The sequence below is a fragment of the Bufo bufo genome, chromosome 3 (genome assembly GCF_905171765.1).
Source record: "Bufo bufo chromosome 3, aBufBuf1.1, whole genome shotgun sequence".
NCBI classification, from domain to species: Eukaryota; Metazoa; Chordata; class Amphibia; order Anura; family Bufonidae; genus Bufo; species Bufo bufo.
The window spans coordinates 62480262-62499650 of record NC_053391.1 but is presented as its reverse complement, the minus strand read 5'-3'; positions in this window follow the sequence as shown (position 1 = coordinate 62499650).

Below are 19389 nucleotides of genomic sequence, written 5' to 3'. Positions count from 1 at the left end.
CCACTTTTACAGACTGACAATAATACACTTAAAATCGAAGATAAAATCGATTTTAGAGGAAAAATTGTTAGGAAACATTCTTTCCTGTATATTTATATGTATATAAAGTGCAAGTGCTGCCAAAAATTAAAAGGAAGAGGCACTCTGATACAACCCCTATATCACATAATGGAGAGCCTCATTCACATTGTAGTACAATTGTTCAGGTAGTGGGACTCCTACACTCATAAAGCCTATGCACTAAGTGAAATGGCTTCCAAAAATTACAAGGAACAGGCACTCCAATACACCCTTTATTACACATAAAGTAGGGCATCATACACCCTTGAAAAATTAATATTGATGGCCTGCTGGTGATCCTCAAAAACATTAGAAGCAAGGGCCTGCTGGTGACCCTCTAAAACATTACGGGCGAGGGCCTGCTGCTGATATGACCATCTAAAACATTACGGATGAGGGTCTGCTGCAGAGCTGACTCTCTAAAACATTAGGGGCGAGTGCCTGCTTCTCATCTAAACATCGAAAAAATTATGGGCGAGTGCCTGCTGCTGAACTGACCATCTAAAAAATTATGGGCGAGTGCCTGCTGCTTAGCTAGCCATTGAAAAAATTATGGGCGAGGGCCTGCTGGTAATCTGACCCTCAAAAACGTTGTATGCAAGGGCCTGCTGGTGAGCTGACCCTCTAAAATATTGTATGTGAGGGCCTGCTGGTGAGCTGACCATGTAAACATTATGGTTGAGGGCCTGCTGATGAGCTGACACTCAAAAACAATATATGCGAGGGCATGCTGGAGAGCTGACCCTCTAAAACATTATGGTTGATGGCCTGCTGGTGAGCTGACCCTCAAAAACATTATAACATGAAGTCAGCCATGTGTGCCGGAGTCCCAACAGGCAAGACTTCGCTGTCATCATCAGAAGGATGACTCTCAATCTCCTAATCCTCTTCCACATCTTCTGTCCATCCATGCTGAACAGATGGAATTAAACTTCCTTAGGTAGTACCCTCTGTAGCGGAGGAAACCGTCTCCTGCTCCTCCTCCTCATCATCATCCAATTTGCGCTGAGAAGACGAACTGAGGGTGGTCTGGCTATCACCCTGTGTAATGTCTTCCCCCATTTCCACCTCTTCCACATGCAAAGCGTTGGCCTTAATTGTGATTGTAGGTGAGGGCCTGCTGGTGAGCTGACCCTGTAAAACTATATGGTTGAGGGCCTGAGGGTGAGCTGACCCTCAAAAACATTATATGCGAGGGCCTGCAGGTGAGCTGACCCACTAAAGATTGTAGGTGAGGGCCTGCTGTGAGCGGACCCTCTAAAACATTACATGCGAGGGCCTGCAGGTAATCTGACCCTCTAAAACATTATATGCGAGGGCCTGCAGGTGAGATGACCCTCTAAAAGATTGTAGGTGAGAGCCTGCTGGTGAGCTGACCCTCTAAAATATTGTAAGTGAGGGCCTGCTGGTGAGCTGACCCTGTAAAACATTATAGTTGATGGCCTGCTGGTGAGCTGACCCTTAAAAACATTATATGCGAGGGCCTGCTGGTGAGCTGACCCTCTAAAAGATTGTAGGTGAAGGCCTGCTGGTGAGCTGACCCTCTAAAACATTATTTGTGAGGGCCTGCAGGTGAGCTGCCCCTCTTAAAGATTGTAGGTGAGGGCCTGCTGGTGAGCGGACCCTCTAAAACATTACATGCGAGGGGCCTGCAGGTGAGCTTTGACACCCAGTAGTTGTAAGGCACAGAGGGATCATTGAGGACTGTTACGTACTCCTTCACCTTCTTCCAAAATGTTTCCCTCCTTGTGACACTAGGCCACGAATCAGGGTGAGGGTGCTGGCGGGGTGACATGAAAATGTCCCAGGCTATGGAGAGTGTTGCCCTGCCTCTGTTGGAACTGCTGTGTGTTCCCCTCGTCTCCCCTCCTCGGTTGCCTAAGGAACTACGTAGTCTGCAGCCAGCGTTGTCAGCTGGAAATTGTTGGAGCAATTTTTACACAAGGACCTTCTGGTGTTGCACCATTTTGCTCGCCCTCTCCACCACAGGAATGAGAGAAGTTCTCTTTGTAGAGGGGGTCGAGAAGGGTGAACAACCATTAATCAGTGTTGCCAAAATGCGTAAAACGCGTGGAAAACGGGAAAGGCAGCCTTACATAAAGTCAGCCATGTGTGCCACAGTCCCAACAGGCAAGACTTTGCTGTCGTCATCAGGAGGATGACTCTCAATCTCCTCATCCTCTTCCTCCTCTTCTGCCCATCCATGCTGAACAGATGGAATTAAACTTCCTTGGGTACTACCCTCTGTAACGGAGGCAACCATCTCCTGCTTCTCCTCCTCATCATCATCCAATTTGCGCTGAGAAGACGAACTGAGGGTGGTCTGGCTGTCACCCTGTGTACTTTCTTCCCCCATTTTCACCTCTTCCACATGCAAAGCGTCGGTCTTAATTGTGAGCAACAAGCTTTTGAGTAGACACAGAAGTAGGATGGTGACGCTGATAATAGCGTTATCGCCGCTCACCATCTATGCTGATTTCTCAAAGTTTCTTAAAACCTCACAGAGGTCAGACATCCATGCCCACTCCTCGCTTGTGAAGAGCAGAAGCTGACTGGAAAAGCGACTACCATGTTGCAGATGGTATTCCACTACTGCCCTCTTCTGCTAACAAAGCCTGGCCAACATGTGGAACGTGGAGTTCCAGCGCGTACTCACGTCGCACAACAGTCGGTAAGCTGACAATTGTAAGCGCTGCTGCAGCGTTGCCAGAACCTCCAAAGCTGTCGATGACTTGCGGAAATGGGCACACACGCGGCGCACCTTCACTAGTAGCTCAGGCAAATTGGGGTAGGTATTAAAAAAATGCTGTACCACTAAGTTGAAGACGTGGGCTAGGAATGGGATGTGTGTGAGCTTGCTGAGCTCCAAAGCCACCACCATGTTACGGCCATTATCAGAGACAACCATGCCTGGTTCTATGTTGAGTGGCGAGAGCCACAGCTCAGTATGGTCTCTTATCCCCTGCCATAGCTCTGTGGCGTTGTGCTGTTTGTCACCTGGTGCTGCAAGAGGATAATTCTGAGGTGGAAGTGAAGGAGGAGGCAGAGGAGGAGAAGGGGGGGTTGGAGCCTCTAACGTAGGTGGTGGCGGAAACTCTGATGGAATTAGGGCCCACAATCCTTGGCGTCGGTAGCACCTATTCCATCTGAGGGTACGACTCGCTTCCGGCCTCCACAACATTCACCCAGTGTGCCGTCATGGAAATGTAACATCCCTGGCCAAAAGCACTTGTCAATGTGTCAGTGGTTAAGTGGACCTTCTCAGTAATTGCGTTGGTCAGGGCACGGGTGATGTTACGGGACACATGCTAGTATAAGGCGAGCACAACACTCTGTGAAATATATTGGCGCCTGGGGACTGCACAACGAGAGATGGCCGCCGACATCAGGCTGCGGAAGGCCTCAGTGTCCACAAGCCTAAATGGCAACATTTTCAGGGCCAGTAATTTGGAAAGTTGCTCATTTAGTGCTATGGCCTGTGGGTGGGTGGCTGGGTATTTGCGCTTGCGTTCAAATGCTTGGGCTAAGGCCATTTGTACGCTGCGCTGGGACACGGAAGTAGATTTGGTCGATGATGGTGCTTGTGAAGGTCCAGGTGCAGGGCGGGAGGCACATAACATGCAGCCAGCCAGTCGCAGGGGCAACACGTGAGGTGCACGGTGGACCGATGAGGGGTCAAATAGTATAACACACAGTTCATCAGTTTACTCACGGTTAGTAGATAGCCTCCCTGGGCTGGCAGCACAGTGTTGAGGTGGACAGCATGAAATCCTCCGGGGCATGCTCTGTGGTAGGAAGCATCAGCCAAGATGGTGGTTGAGGTGCCCTTGATGTTAGGGGTGCTTAGGGTGCCTGAGTCCCTTGATGTTTTTTGTCATGACGCCAGTACCGTTAATGGTGGTACAACCATAGGTAGGAATAATGAGGTAGACAGTGGTAAGATGCAACTCACAACTTTTACTTTGGATGTCTTTTAGTTGCAGTAGTACAAATATGCAGTCTCCAGATGGTACAGAGTTAACTCTGCAAATCCACTGTTTTAGGCTTGTCAGGTTTCTTGGGTTTTTGGAGCAGTGGGTTACTTCTACATCAGTGGAACTTCTGGTGAGGTGGCCGGAGGCTATGGTATCCTTCACCTAAATTATCCCAAAGGTCCTTTATGCCTGGGTTACGGCTTTTATCCTTTGGATGAATTTAAATTTGTCCTTCTCTCTTGTCCCTTTCTGGACTAAGAAAGAAAAGAGGGTGGTCCCTGGAGAGAGAAGGTGCGGAGACACCTCTCTCAAGTGTACTGCTCTGTGAAGCAAATATGTAAGAAAAGGGGCAGTAACGTTTTAAAATCTATCTTTTATTTGGACGATTAAGAACTAAGATGGTGAGCCCCTACTAGACAAACCACATAACAATGACGAACAAGTAAGATCACTTTTGGTCCGGTCCAATCAGGCCCATAGGTGGGAGCCAAAGTGGAAGTGACCAAAATACATATACAATATTGAAAGGCCCTGGGTGGTGTACCCAAGGTCTACTAGTATGCCAATAGGCAGAAAAAACAGGGTGGGTCTTACCGGTGAGGATGCCCAGGTCGTATGGTCCACTGCTCAAAACGGGTGTCTTTGAACCTGGTTGCGACCGTCAGTCGGTTAGGTCTTGATGGCTGAGGGCAACAGGGAAAAATCTAACCCTGTTACTGCCCTACTTGGCCTGTTGTACCCTAACCACCTAACACGAGGTCCTGGCCCCGCAAGGGGTGGCCCCGTCCGGAACCTGACCCTGAAACATGCACCCTAGATGGCCCTGTGAAAGAAGGGAAGAGGCCAAAGAGGGGCTGTGACTATAAAGATGGTACGGTGTGTAAGGGGAAGGAGTCCTGAATGACTATGGAAAGGATGTATTCATAGTCCAAAGGACAGATCTGGGGATATATTCATGGTCCCAACGCGTTTCCTTAATGAATATATAACACCTTATGATAGATACAGTTCATCTACTTCTACACGACCCCCTAATTCATCAGGGGACAGGGGTCATGGAGATAGGACAAGTGCCCCACTCCTGTGTCGGCTGTATGATGTTAGCAGACAGAGGGGAGGGTAGAGGAACAGAGATTATACCAGCTTGAATGGACATACAGTATACAGTCCAAATCAGCACAAGTACTGTTTCTCCCATGGAATGCGTATGGCCTATACCGAGGAGGATTGCAGGGCAGCTAGATACACTGCCTTACAGGCTAACAGACGCCGGCAGACAGGCAGTGTATCTAGCTGCCCTGCAATCCTCCTCGGTATAGGCCATACGCATTCCATGGGAGAAACAGTACTTGTGCTGATTTGGACTGTATACTGTATGTCCATTCAAGCTGGTATAATCTCTGTTCCTCTACCCTCCCCTCTGTCTGCTAACATCATACAGCCGACACAGGAGTGGGGCACTTGTCCTATCTCCATGACCCCTGTCCCCTGATGAATTAGGGGGTCGTGTAGAAGTAGATGAACTGTATCTATCATAAGGTGTTATATATTCATTAAGGAAACGCGTTGGGACCATGAATATATCCCCAGATCTGTCCTTTGGACTATGAATACATCCTTTCCATAGTCATTCAGGACTCCTTCCCCTTACACACCGTACCATCTTTATAGTCACAGCCCCTCTTTGGCCTCTTCCCTTCTTTCACAGGGCCATCTAGGGTGCATGTTTCAGGGTCAGGTTCCGGACGGGGCCACCCCTTGCGGGGCCAGGACCTCGTGTTAGGTGGTTAGGGTACAACAGGCCAAGTAGGGCAGTAACAGGGTTAGATTTTTCCCTGTTGCCCTCAGCCATCAAGACCTAACCGACTGACGGTCGCAACCAGGCTCAAAGACACCCGTTTTGAGCAGTGGACCATACGACCTGGGCATCCTCACCGGTAAGACCCACCCTGTTTTTTCTGCCTATTGGCATACTAGTAGACCTTGGGTACACCACCCAGGGCCTTTCAATATTGTATATGTATTTTGGTCACTTCCACTTTGGCTCCCACCTATGGGCCTGATTGGACCGGACCAAAAGTGATCTTACTTGTTCGTCATTGTTATGTGGTTTGTCTAGTAGGGGCTCACCATCTTAGTTCTTAATCGTCCAAATAAAAGATAGATTTTAAAACGTTACTGCCCCTTTTCTTACATACACCCTTTCTGGACTAAGACTTCTTTTTAGAGCTGAAGTGCTGGATCTGCACCTTTTCACTCTCTGATCTTCACACTGACCTGTGGTCTCACTCTATTCAACCTCCACTAACCTGAACTGATCTGATCTGTCTCACTAGGCCTGAACTAGGTATATATATATATAAGACCTAAGCTTTATCCCCATCTAGTGGTGGGATGTATACATTGCACCTAATAGGCCTGTTAACAGGGATTTTGCAGATACATAAATGCAAAGTTATACCATACTGTACAATGCAATTGTTAGGATCAAAAGTACTTTTAAGCAGTGCCCACACACACACGTAGTGGGACGCTGCATACCCCCATGGTAAAATGTTAGTCGACCTCGACACATTCTTGACTCAATGTTGTATCATCCTGAAAGATCTAAAAAAGGAGAAGCATGCATGCATAGGGAAATAATGCCATAACTCACTTTATTTGTACTTCTTGTACTTATGAATAAAACGGGTTAGGCAAGCATATCTCAGGCAACAACGAAATGCATCAAATGGGGTAACACATTATTTTCTTTAAATATTACTGTTATACCGGCAACTAAAATAGTCCATAAAGAGGAGGAAAATACAATAAACATTTCAGGAGGCTCACAGGGTATGAGTCCATTCCCTGTGCACAATAAATATAACAATGGAATAGCACGGAGGCTCAGGTACGTGAAAGTCTATCTCCGGGTTACGGACTTGAATGTTGCAAAACAGACAAATGGTCCCTTAAAAAGTCCTTTAAGGCAAATAGAATATGACAACAGAATTTTAGTCCTTCTTCTGAGTCTGTAGCACTCCAAACAAGTTAAGGGTGTCCTCAATGTTGGACTGGCAGCGCTGGAAGTTGTCTTCTCTGCTGCTGGAGCAGGAAATCTCCATAACGGACTGGTGGTTGTCCTCTGGTACTCCTTTCAGATCTTCGAAGTGGCTGTGATTCCTCAGACCTTGCTTCCGGGGAACTTGAGGTTTCCTGAGTTGTAATAACTTCAGTTTCTGGTTGAAGTATTGGAGTATTAGTTTTAGCAGGCACTAGAATGTTGAGCCATGGGGTTAAGAACCATTGCAAAGGATCAGAAGCTAGCAGTGTTTTTCCCAAGGACTGTATTGTTCCCTCTGGCTCAATTGGTTTTTCCAGTTCTGGCTCAATGGATTGAATTTCCTCTGGAACAGCTTCTCCTTGAGGTGTCCTCTTTAAGGCACAATTTTAGGCGATTTCTGTGTACTACACAGGATTTATCCTCTTGAGTAATCTCATATGTGTCAGTTTCTGGATTTAGAATAGCAGAAATGGTGTAAAGTTCTCTCTCCCATTTGCTATCAAGTTTGCTGGTTCTATGGTTATTTTTTAACCAGACACGATCACCAATTTTGAGTGGTTCTGCCTTGGCAGATTGGTTGTAGTCTTTCTGTTGTTTTTCTTGGGCATGTGCCATGCGTTGTTGAACAATTTCCTGTGCGTCAATCAAATGCCTTTAGTGTTCCGCCACCCAATAAGTCTTTGGTAGGGGGTTCATTGTATCAGGCACTTGTACGCCCAAAGTGTGGTCAGCAGGTAATGTACCTTGTCAGCCAAACATAAGGTAGTAGGGTGTATACCCAGTAGAACAATGGACAGTGTTGTTGTATGTATACATCAGCTGAGGCAATAAAGTAGGCCAATCATTTCTTGTAGCAGGTGGGACTGCTCTTAACATTGCAATAAGAGTTTGGTTCATCTTCTCACAAAGTCCATTCCCTTAGGGATGATATGCTGTGGTCCTAATTTTTTGACAATTGTGAAAAGCACATAATTCCTGAGTTGTGATACGAAGGCAGATCCTTGATCTGTGAGGATTCTCTCTGGACATCCATATGGTAACAAGAAATGTTTCCAGAAAGCATCTGCAGTTGTTCTTGCGGTCAAGTCTTTTACAGGCACAGCTACAACAAATTTCGTGTAGTGGTCAATGATGGTCATAGCATAGGTATAACCTGAGCTACTTGGTTCCAATTTCACATGGTCAATTGCTACTATTTCTAATGGGGTTCTGCTCACAATGGAATGTAAGGGAGCTCTTTGGTCATGCTTCTCACCTTTTCCCACAGCACAGATGGAACATTCTCGACACCACTTCTCAATATCTCCTCTCATTCCGATCCAGTAAAATCTTCTACGGATGGTGGCTTCTGTTTTCTGCACGCCAAAGTGTCCTGATTGATCATGATACATCTCAAGAATAATTCTTGCATCATGGCGTGGTATTAGGATTTGGTATAGACAATCCCATGTAACTGGGTCTAAAGTTCTTCTTAGTAGTAGGCCTTTTTGTAGAAAGAGGTCTTTTCTTTGTCTCCATAACTTGGACAACTCTAAGTCTGCATTCTTTCTGCAAATTCTTTCTGGGGTTCTTCCACTGGTGAAGAAATCTTGTAATTCTCCTAACACTCTGCTTTCATTCTGTAATTTGATCCATCGTTGTCTTCATGAGATTTTGGACCCACTTGTTGTTGAGAGTTGAAAACCTTTTTCCCTTTAACAGTGATGATGTCTTGGTGGGCAAAGTTGTTGTAGAAGGATGTCATTTCTACCTCTTCCCAAACATCTTCTTATGAAGTAGGGTCTTCTTTGGTTGACAGATGGGATAATGCATCCACATTTTCGATTGCTTTTCCTGTTCTGTACTTTACAGTGAAATTGTAGTTAGCAAGGCGTGAGGCCCATCTTTGTTCCAACGCTCCTAACTTGGCGGTGTTAAGATGCGCTAGTGGATTGTTATCAGTGAAGGCCACGAATGGGTGTTGCGGCAAGGTAGTCTTAAAATTTTTCTGTGACAGCCCACACGAGTGCGAGAAATTCCAACTTGAAGGAACTGTAGTTTTGGTCATTCTTTTCACTACCTCTAAGAGATCTACTAGCGTAGGAAATGACTCTTTCTTTACCTTCTTGTACTTGTGACAAAACAGCTCCCAGGCCTTTCTTACTTGCGTCTGTATAAAAATCAAATGGCTGTTGATAATCCGGATAACCTAAGATTAGTGGTTCTGTTAGTTTCTTCTTCAGGAGCTGGAAGGCAATTTCTCTTTCAGTGTTCCATTCCACTGGTATGGGAGTCTTCTGGTATCTTTTAGGATGCCCTCTCAAAAGTTCCAAGATGGGCTCTGCAATTTGGGCAAAGTGAGGAATGAAACGTCTGTAATATCCTGCGAAGCTAAGGAAACTTCTTACCTCCTTCACCGTGGTGGGAGTAGGCCAATTACGGACTGTGGCTATCTTCTCTGGATACGGTTTAACACCTTCAGAGCTGACGATATGCCCTAAGTATTTAACTTCTGGCTTTAGTAGATGACACTTGGGTGGTTTAACTTTAAGTCCATGCTTAATAAGAACTTGAAAAACTTCGACCAGATGTTTCAAATGGTCTTCATAAGATTTGGAATAGATGATGACGTCCTCTAAGTACAGCAGGGCGGTTTCGAAATTTTTGTGGCCCAGACAACGCTCCATGAGTCTCTGAAAAGTTCCAGGCGCATTGCAAAGTCCAAAGGGCATGCAATTGAACTCAAATAGGCCCATAGGGGTGGTGAATGCAGTCTTCTCACGATCTTCCGGTGCCATTGGTACTTGCCAGTATCCACTGGTTAAATCAAGAGTAGAGAAGTAGGCCGAAGATCCTAAAGCTGTTAAGGATTCCTCTATGCGTGGCAAAGGGTAAGCATCTTTGTGGGTAATTTGGTTGATTTTTCTGTAGTCCACACAGAATGTGATGTTGCCGTCTTTTTTTCGGACTAGGACTAGTGGTGCAGCCCATGGGCTATGGCTGTCTTTGATGATATTTGAGTCTTTCATCTCTTGAATCATTTGCTTGATGGATTAGTACATAGTAGGTGGTATAGGCCGATACCTTTCCTAGATCGGTGGGTGTGAACCTGTAGGAATGGAATGTTTAATGATGTCTACTTCTCCATAATCTGTAGAATGTTTACTGAAGGCACAGTGATGTTCTTTCACGACTTGCAATACTCCTTCTATTTGGTGTTCTGGTGTGGAGGCATCTCCCACATGAAGTTCTTTCCACCAGGGGGTGTTTAAATTATTTTGGCCCTGAGGGGGTTGTTTCTTTGGATCTGTAGTCACACTGATGACGTCTTGAAAGGTGATTTGGATCAGCTGTGCAATGGGACGGTACTTGGCTAATGTTACATTGTGACCACTCAGGTTAAGGAGACGAATAGGCACTTTACATTCAGTGATGGTTACCAGGCTCCTTGCAGCTCGGACTAAAGGATAGTCTTCCAAAACAACTGGTTCCATCAAGGCTTGATAGTCTTGACCTTGAATTCTGACTACAGCTCGGCACCATAGGAGAGTTTCAGTGTTGGGCTTGAGAATCACTGGTTGATTGTCCCGGATGCGGACACAGCAAATTTCTCCTTTTTCGTTAGCGAATCTCTGCTGCACTCAGTATACGGATGGTTTGCTAGATTACCTTCTTAGAAGCAAAAGAAGCAGTAGGCACTGACTGGTGTAAAGCTTCCAACATTTAAACATAGCAATTCCTAAGGACATTCATGCCTAGGACTATAGGAGGGTTGTTATTGTTCTCTTTTACTTGCACTACAATGATGCCTTGTTGGGATAGGATGGTTCATCCTATTTGAATGGTAGGTTCCCAGTAACCCAGTATTGGTACAGGTTTGCCGTTGCTGGCTATGAGAATCAGCCAGGATTCTGGTGGCTGGGTAGACTGATTTTGGTCCCAGTATTTTTCAAATGCTGTTTGTTGTATGGTAGTAACTTGGGATCCTGTGTCAACTAGGGCAACAAAAGGAACTCCATTTATCTGGAGGGTCACTTCTGGACGGGATCCTACATATCTTGGCATCCAATAAGGATCTTCTGGACCTATTGATCTACCTCCCGAGGGGTGGTCCCTGACCTCGGGGGTCACCCGTTTAACTGCCAGCAGGTGTCTTCAGTATGACCTGGTTTGTGACAGTAGGTACAGATAGGCCGTCTAGGGGTACTAGTGCGGTCAGGTGGGTGCCCGCCTGAATTTCTGGAATAAGTCTCTTTATAATCAGGAGAGAAGAGCCTTCTGGATACAGGTTTCTCATCCTCAAGCAATAGTGGCTTTTCCCATTGTTCCAATTTTTTATGAACTTTCTCCAGACTTTTAGTCAGGAATTGGACTTGCTCAGTAAGGGCAGCAACTGCATCAGGAATTTGGGCTTGAGTTGCCTGACTTACAACAGGTAAAGATTTGACAGGGGTGACCGGCTGTGTTGCTGGCACTACATCCAACTGGTTCTGTTGGTGAACTTTTTCCCAATAAACTGATAGCTAGTTCTTTAAAATCTAGGAAAGCAGCATTTGGATGCTGGGCAGTTAACATTCTTAGTTGGCTCTTTAAATTGTCTGTATTAACACCTTCAATAAACTGCTCTTTCAGGGTTTTTTCCTGATTCTCTGCCTCACCGGGGTCTACTTGTAAAACAGCTCTAAGGGCTTCTTGTAAAGATAATGCAAAGTCTCTGAGTGACTCACCCGTTTGCTGTTTTTTTACTGAAGAACCTCTTCTTGACTTCTGACACGGTTCTGGGTTCGAAGGTGGTGCTAAGACGTTCAAATATCTGCTCCAGTGTCCTCCTTTCTGAGCTTGGCCAGGATTTCACCTCTGAGAGCAGCTCCTTCTAATTGCGCAAGGAGAATCTCCATCTGCTGTTCTGGGGATACAGGGTACAATCTGAACACAGCAAGCATTTTTTCTTTAAAGTCCCTTAAAGTGTGAATTTCACCGGAATAACGTGGGAACCAGGGGGCCCCAAAATAATAAGGCATAGTTAAAGGCATTAAACTTGGTGCTGCATTAGTTGGCATTGCGCTGGGACCGGCTGCGGCTGCCGCAGGGGGTCCGCGAAGGTCAGCCTGCACGTTATCCTCTTGCACAGACATGCTGACAATAGGTTGATTACAGTCAGATAAGTTAATTGTGGCTTACAATACTTTTGTTTTAACGTTGCTATGGGCGACCGCTATTTTGCGGTGTATGGCCCTTTAAATGTTCGATGCCGGCTGAATACAACACTCAGGCAGCGCTTATTTGGGTTTCTGATAGCGCTCCTGACTAGCGGTGCTTCACTCTGAGATGGCAATAGTAAAATACGGTCTGCGGTAGTTACTTAGGGGCAGACAGGCAATGTGATGTGATTCGGCAGCTTGCCGGTGTAAATCTCGCGATACCTTTGGGGATGCACGCACGTCACACCGTCCTCCCATGCGCGGCGTCTCCCTTTGATGTGGCCACAAGCAGAGGAGGACAGCGCTACGCTTGCATACAGGGCCCGCCTCTCAGAACCCACACAGTACAGGTAGGATGGGCTTTAACCGGACAACTTTGCATAAAGAGGCGGCACGCTGGTTTCCCGCTCTGCAGGGGGTGTCGCCAACTTGCACACAGTGATGGCGCAGTGTTTTTTTTTCAAATCGGAGCTCCGGCGGCCATATTAGTTGAACAGTAACAGTCTATTCACTGACAGCAAGCAGTTATAGTGACACACAAATATAGAATTTTTCGACTTTTGACACTGCGATTTAGATGCTGGGGGCTAGTATAGCACTTCCATATACTTTGCAATCAGTTTAAACAGTTCAGGACCAAAAAACAGTGCACAATAAGCAAAAGTCTCTCAATCAGATAAAAGGGGCTTATTCACATGCGACAATCTCTCACATATGGCGCAAGGGTTACTATCCTGTTCGTGACGCCAATAAAAAGTTATGTAGCCAGCCAGTCGCAGGGGCAACATGTGAGGTGCACGGTGGACCGATGAGGGGCCAAATAGTATAACACACAGTTCATCAGTTCGCTCACGGTTAGCAGATAGCCTCCCTAGGCTGGCAGCACAGTGTTGAGGTGGACAGCACGAAATCCTCCGGGTCACACTCTGTGGTAGGAAGCATCAGCCAAGATGGTGGTTGAGGTGCCCTTGATGTTAGGGGTGCTTAGGGTGCTTGTTGCGGCTGAGTCCCTTGATGGTTTTTTGTCGTGACGCCAGTACCGTTAATGGTGGTACAACCATAGGTAGTAATAATGAGGTAGACAGTAGTAAGATGCAACTCGCAACTTTTACTTTGGATGTCTTTTAGTTGCAGTAGTACAAATATTCAGTCTCCAGATGGTACAGAGTTAATTCTGCAAATCCACAGTTTTAGGCTTTTCAGGTTTCTTGGGTTTTTGGAGCAGTGGGTTGCTTCTACATCAGTGGAACTTCTGGTGAGGTGGCCGGAGGCTATGGTATCCTTCACCTAAATTATCCCAAAGGTCCTTTATTCCTGGGTTACGGCTTTTATCCTTTGGATGAATTTAAATTTGTCCTTCTCTCTTGTCCCTTTCTGGACTAAGACTTCTTTTTAGAGCTGAAGTGCTGGATCTGCACCTTTTCACTCTCTGATCTTCACACTGACCTGTGGTCTCACTCTATTCAACCTCCACTAACCTGAACTGATCTGATCTGTCTCACTAGGACAGAACTAGGTATATATATAAGACCTAAGCTTTATCCCCATCTAGTGGTGGGATGTATAAATTGCACATAATAGGCCTGTTAACAGGGATTTTGCAGATACATAAATGCAAAGTTATACCATACTGTACAATGCAATTGTTAGGATCAAAAGTACTTTTAACCTCTTCAGGACACAGGGCGTACAGGTATGCCTGGGCGGTGATCGGAAGCCGGTGCCTGCTCAAATCATTGAGCAGGCACCTCGGCTAAATGCCCGGGGGGGGGTCCCGTCAATTCAGACCTGCGGTTTGCGGCTTTTACTATTGCGGCGGCGGTTGGTGCCATCGGGTCCCCATGCGGCTGTAGGGGGGACCCGATGCCATGGAAGGCAGCGCGATGTCTAAGGAAGGCATCGCGCTGCCTTCCGGTGACGAGCTTGTGAGATCCAGCCCCCTGGATCTCACAGGCCGGAAGCTATATGAGTAATACACACAGTATTACTCATACAGCGAATGCATTCCAATACAGAAGTATTGGAATGCATTGTAAAGGATTAGACCCCCAAAAGTTCAAGTCCCAAAGTGAGACAAAAAATTAAGTGAAAAAAAAAAGTTGAAAAAATAAAGTTTTCCCCCCCAAAAATTTAAAGTTTCAAGTAAAAATAAACAAAAACGTCATTTTCCCCAAATAAAGTAAAAAAAAATTGGTAAAAAATAGGAGGAAAAAAAAAAAGTATACATATTAGGTATCGCCGCGTCCGTATCGACCGGCTCTTTAAACATATCACATGACCTAACCCCTCAGATGAACACCATAAAAAAAAAAAACTGTGCTAAATAAACCATTTTTTTGTCACCTTACATCACAAAAAGTACAACAGCAAGCGATCAAAAAGGCGTTTGCCCACCAAAATAGTACCAATCTAACCGTCATCTTATCCCGCAAAAAATGAGCCCCTACCTGAGACAATCGCCCAAAAAAAAAAAAACTATGGCTCAGAATATGGAGACACTAAAACATTATTTTTTTTGTTTGAAAAAAGCTGTTATTGTGTAAAACTTATATAAATAAATAAAAAGTATACATATTTGGTATCAGCGCATTCGTATCAACCGGCTCTATAAAAATATCACATGACCTAACCTCTCAGATGAACACCGTAAAAAATAAAAAATAAAAACTGTGCTAAATAAACAATTTTTTGTCACCTTACATCACAAAAAGTGTAATGGCAAGCGATCAAAAAGTCATATGCAACCCAAAATAATGCCAATCAAACCGTCATCTCATCCCGCAAAAAATGAGACCCTAACTAAGATAATCGCCCAAAAACTGAAAAAACTATGGCTCTCAGACTATGGAGACACTAAAACATGATTTTTTTTTTTGTTTTAAAAATGATATTATTGTGTAAAACTTACATAAATAAAAAAAAAGTATACATATTAGGTATCGGCCGGCTCTATCAAAATATCACATGACCTAACCCCTCAGATGAACACTGTAAAAAATTTAAAATAAAAACTGTGCTAAATAAACCATTTTTTGTCACCTTACATCACAAAAAGTGTAATAGCAAGCGATCAAAAAGTCACACGCACGCCAAAATAGTGCCAATAAAACCGTCATCTCATCCCGCAAAATTCATACCCTACCCAAGGTAATCGCCCAAAAACTGAAAAAATTATCCCAAAGGTCCTTTATTCCTGGGTTACGGCTTTTATCCTTTGGATGAATTTAAATTTGTCCTTCTCTCTTGTCCCTTTCTGGACTAAGACTTCTTTTTAGAGCTGAAGTGCTGGATCTGCACCTTTTCACTCTCTGATCTTCACACTGATCTTCTCAGACTATGGAAACACTAAAACATGATTTTTTTGGCTTCAAAAATGAAATCAATGTGTAAAACTTACATAAATAAAAAAAAGTATACATATTAGGTATCGCCGCGTCCGTGACAACCTGGTCTATAAAATTACCACATGATCTAAGCTGTCAGAATGTTGTAAATTAAAAAAAATAAAAATGGTGCCAAAACAGCTATTTCTTGTTATCTTGCCTCACAAAAAGTGTAATATAGAGCAACCAAAAATCATATGTACCCTAAACTAGTACCAACAAAACTGCCACCCTATCCCGTAGTTTCTAAAATGGGGTCACTTTTTTGGAGTTTCTACTCTGGGGGTGCATCAGGGGGCTTCAAATGGGACATGGTGTCAAAAAAACCAGTCCAGCAAAATCTGCCTTCCAAAAACCGTATGGCATTCCTTTCCTTCTGCGCCCTGCTGTGTGCCCGTACAGCGGTTTACGACCACATATGAGGTGTTTCTGTAAACTACAGAATCCGGGCAATAAATATTGAGTTTTGTTTGGCTGTTAACCCTTGCTTTGTAACTGAAAAAAAATTATTAAAATGGAAAATCTGCCAAAAAAGTGAAATTTTGAAATTGTATCTCTATTTTCTATTAATTCTTGTGGAACACCTAAAGGATTAACAAAGCTTGTAAAATCAGTTTTGAATACCTTGAGGGGTGTAGTTTCTAGAATGGGGTCATTTTGGGTGGTTTCTATTATGTAAGCCTCGCAAAGTGACTTCAGACCTGAACTGGTCCCTAAAAATTGGGTTTTTGAAAATTTCTGAAAAATTTCAAGATTTCCTTCTAAACTTCTAAGCCTTGTAACATCCCCAAAAATAAAATATCATTCCCAAAATGATCCAAACATGAAGTAGACATATGGGGAATGTAAAGTAATAACTATTTTGGAGGTATTACTATGTATTATAGAAGTAGAGAAATTGAAACTTGGAAATTTGCAATTTTTTACATATTTTTGCTAAATTTGCAATTTTTTTATAAATTAAAATGATTTTTTTTTACTTCATTTTACCAGTGTCATGAAGTACAATATGTGACGAAAAAACAATCTCAGAATGGCCTGGATAAGTCAAAGCGTTTTAAAGTTATCACCACTTAAAGTGACACTGGTCAGATTTGCAAAAAATGGCCTGGTCCTTAAGGTGAAATAAGGCTGTGTCCTTAACCCCTTAAGGACACAGCCTTTTTACACCTTAGGACCAGGCCATTTTTTGAAAATCTGACCAGAGTCCCTTTAAGTGCTGATAACTTTAAAACGCTTTGACTTATCCAGGCCGTTCTGAGATTGTTTTTTCGTCACATATTGTACTTCATTACACTGGTAAAATGGAGTCAAAAAAATAATTTTTTTTGCACCAAAAAATACCTAATTTAACAAAAATTTTGAAAAATTTGCAAATTTCAAAGTTTCAGTTTCTCTACTTCTGTAATACATAGTAATACCCCCAAAAATTGTGATGACTTTACATTCCCCATATGTCTACTTCATGTTTGAATTGTTTTGGGAATGATATTTTATTTTTTGGGGATGTTATAAGGCTTAGAAGTTTAGAAGCAAATCTTGAAATTTTTCAGAAATTTACAAAAACTCAATTTTTAGGGACCAGTTCAGGTCTCAAGTCACTTTGCGAGGCTTACATTATAGAAACCACCCAAAAATGACCCCATCTAAAAAACTACACCCCTCAAGGTATTCAAAACTGATTTTGCATACGTTGTTAACCCTTTAGGTGTTGCACAAGAGTTATTGGCAAATGGGGAGGAAATTTGAGAATTTCATTTTTTTGTCTAATTTTTCATTTTAACCCATTTTTTCCACTAACAAACCAAGGGTTAACAGCCAAACAAGACTGTATCTTTATTGCCCTGACTCTGCCGTTTACAGAAACACCCAATATGTGGCCGTAAACTTCGGTACGGCCACACAGCGGGGCGTAGAGGGAAAGGTGCGCCGTATGGTTTTTGGAAGGCTGATTTTTATGGACTGGTTTTTTTACACCATGTCCCATTTGAAGCCCCCTGATGCACCCCTAGGAGGATGAACTCCCTAAAAGTGACCCCATCTAAGAAACTACACCCCTCAAGGTATTCAAAACTGATTTTACATACGTCGTTAACCCTTTAGGTGTTGCACAAGAGTTATTGGCAAATGGCGATGAAATTTGAGAATTTCATTTTTTTGCCTAATTTTCCATTTTAACCCATTTTTTCCACTAACAAAGCAAGGGTTAACAGCCAAACAAGACTGTATCTTTATTGCCCTGACTCTGCTGTTTACAGAAACACCCCATATGTGGCCGTAAACTACTGTACGGCCACACAGCAGGGCGTAGAGTGAAAGGTGCGCCGTTTGGTTTTTGGAGGGCTGATTTTGCTGGACTGTTTTTTTGGCACCATGTCCCATTTGAAGCCCCCTGATGCACCCCTAGATTATAAACTCCATAAAAGTGACCCCATCTAAGAAACTACACCCCTCAAGGTATTCAAAACTGATTTTACAAACTTTGTTAACCCTTTAGGTGTTGCACAAGATTTAATGGAAAATAGAGATACAATTTCAAAATTTCACTTTTTTGGCAGATTTTCCATTTTAATATTTTTTTTCCAGTTACAAAGCAAGGGTTAACAGCCAAACAAAACTCATTATTTATGGCCCTAATTCTGTAGTTTACAGAAACACCCCATATGTGGTCGTAAACAGCTGTATGGGCACACGGCAGGGCGCAGAAGGAAAGGAACACCATATGGTTTTTGGAAGGCAGGTTTTGCTGGACTGTTTTTTTTTACACCATGTCCCATTTGAAGCCCCCCTGATGCACCCCTAGAGTAGAAACTCCAAAAAAGTGACCCCATTTTAGAAACTACGGGATAGGGTGGAAGTTTTGTTGGTACTAGTTTAGGGTACATATGATTTTTGGTTGCTCTATATTACACTTTTTGTGCGGCAAGGTAACAAGAAATAGCCTTTTTGGCACCGTTTTTTTTTTTTGTTATTTACAACATTCATCTGACAGGTTAGATCATGTGGTAATTTTATAGAGCAGGTTGTCACGGACGCGGTGATACCTAATATGTATACAATTTTTTTTATTTATGTAAGTTTTACACAATGATTTCATTTTTAAAACCAAAAAAATGTTTTAGTGTCTCCATAGTCTAAGAGCCATAGTTTTTTCAGTTTTTGGGCGATTATCTTAAGTAGGGTCTCATTTTTTGCGGGATGAGATGACGGTTTGATTGGCATCTATTTTGGGGTGCATATGACTTTTTGATTGCTTGCTATTACACTTTTTGTGACGTAAGATGACAAAAAATGGCTTTTTTTACACCGTTTTTATTTTTATTTTTTTACGGTGGTCATCTGAGGGGTTAGATCATGTGATATTTTTATAGAGCCAGGCGATACGGACGCGGCGATGCCTAATATGTATACTTTTTTTTTATTTATGTAAGTTTTACACAATGATTTCATTTTAGTGTCTCCATAGTCTAAGAGCCATAGTTTTTTCAGTTTTTGGGCGATTATCTTGGGTAGGGTATGATTTTTGCGGGATGAGATGACGGTTTAATTGTTACAATTTTGGCGTACATGCGACTTTTTTGATCACTTTTATTACCTTTTTTGGGAAGTAAGGTGGGCAAAATTTCAATTTCATCATAGTTTTTTATTTTTTATTTTTATGGTGTTCACCGTTCGGGTAAAGTAACGTGACCGTTTTATAGATCAGGTTGCTACGGACGCGGCGATACCAAACATGTGTAGGGAAT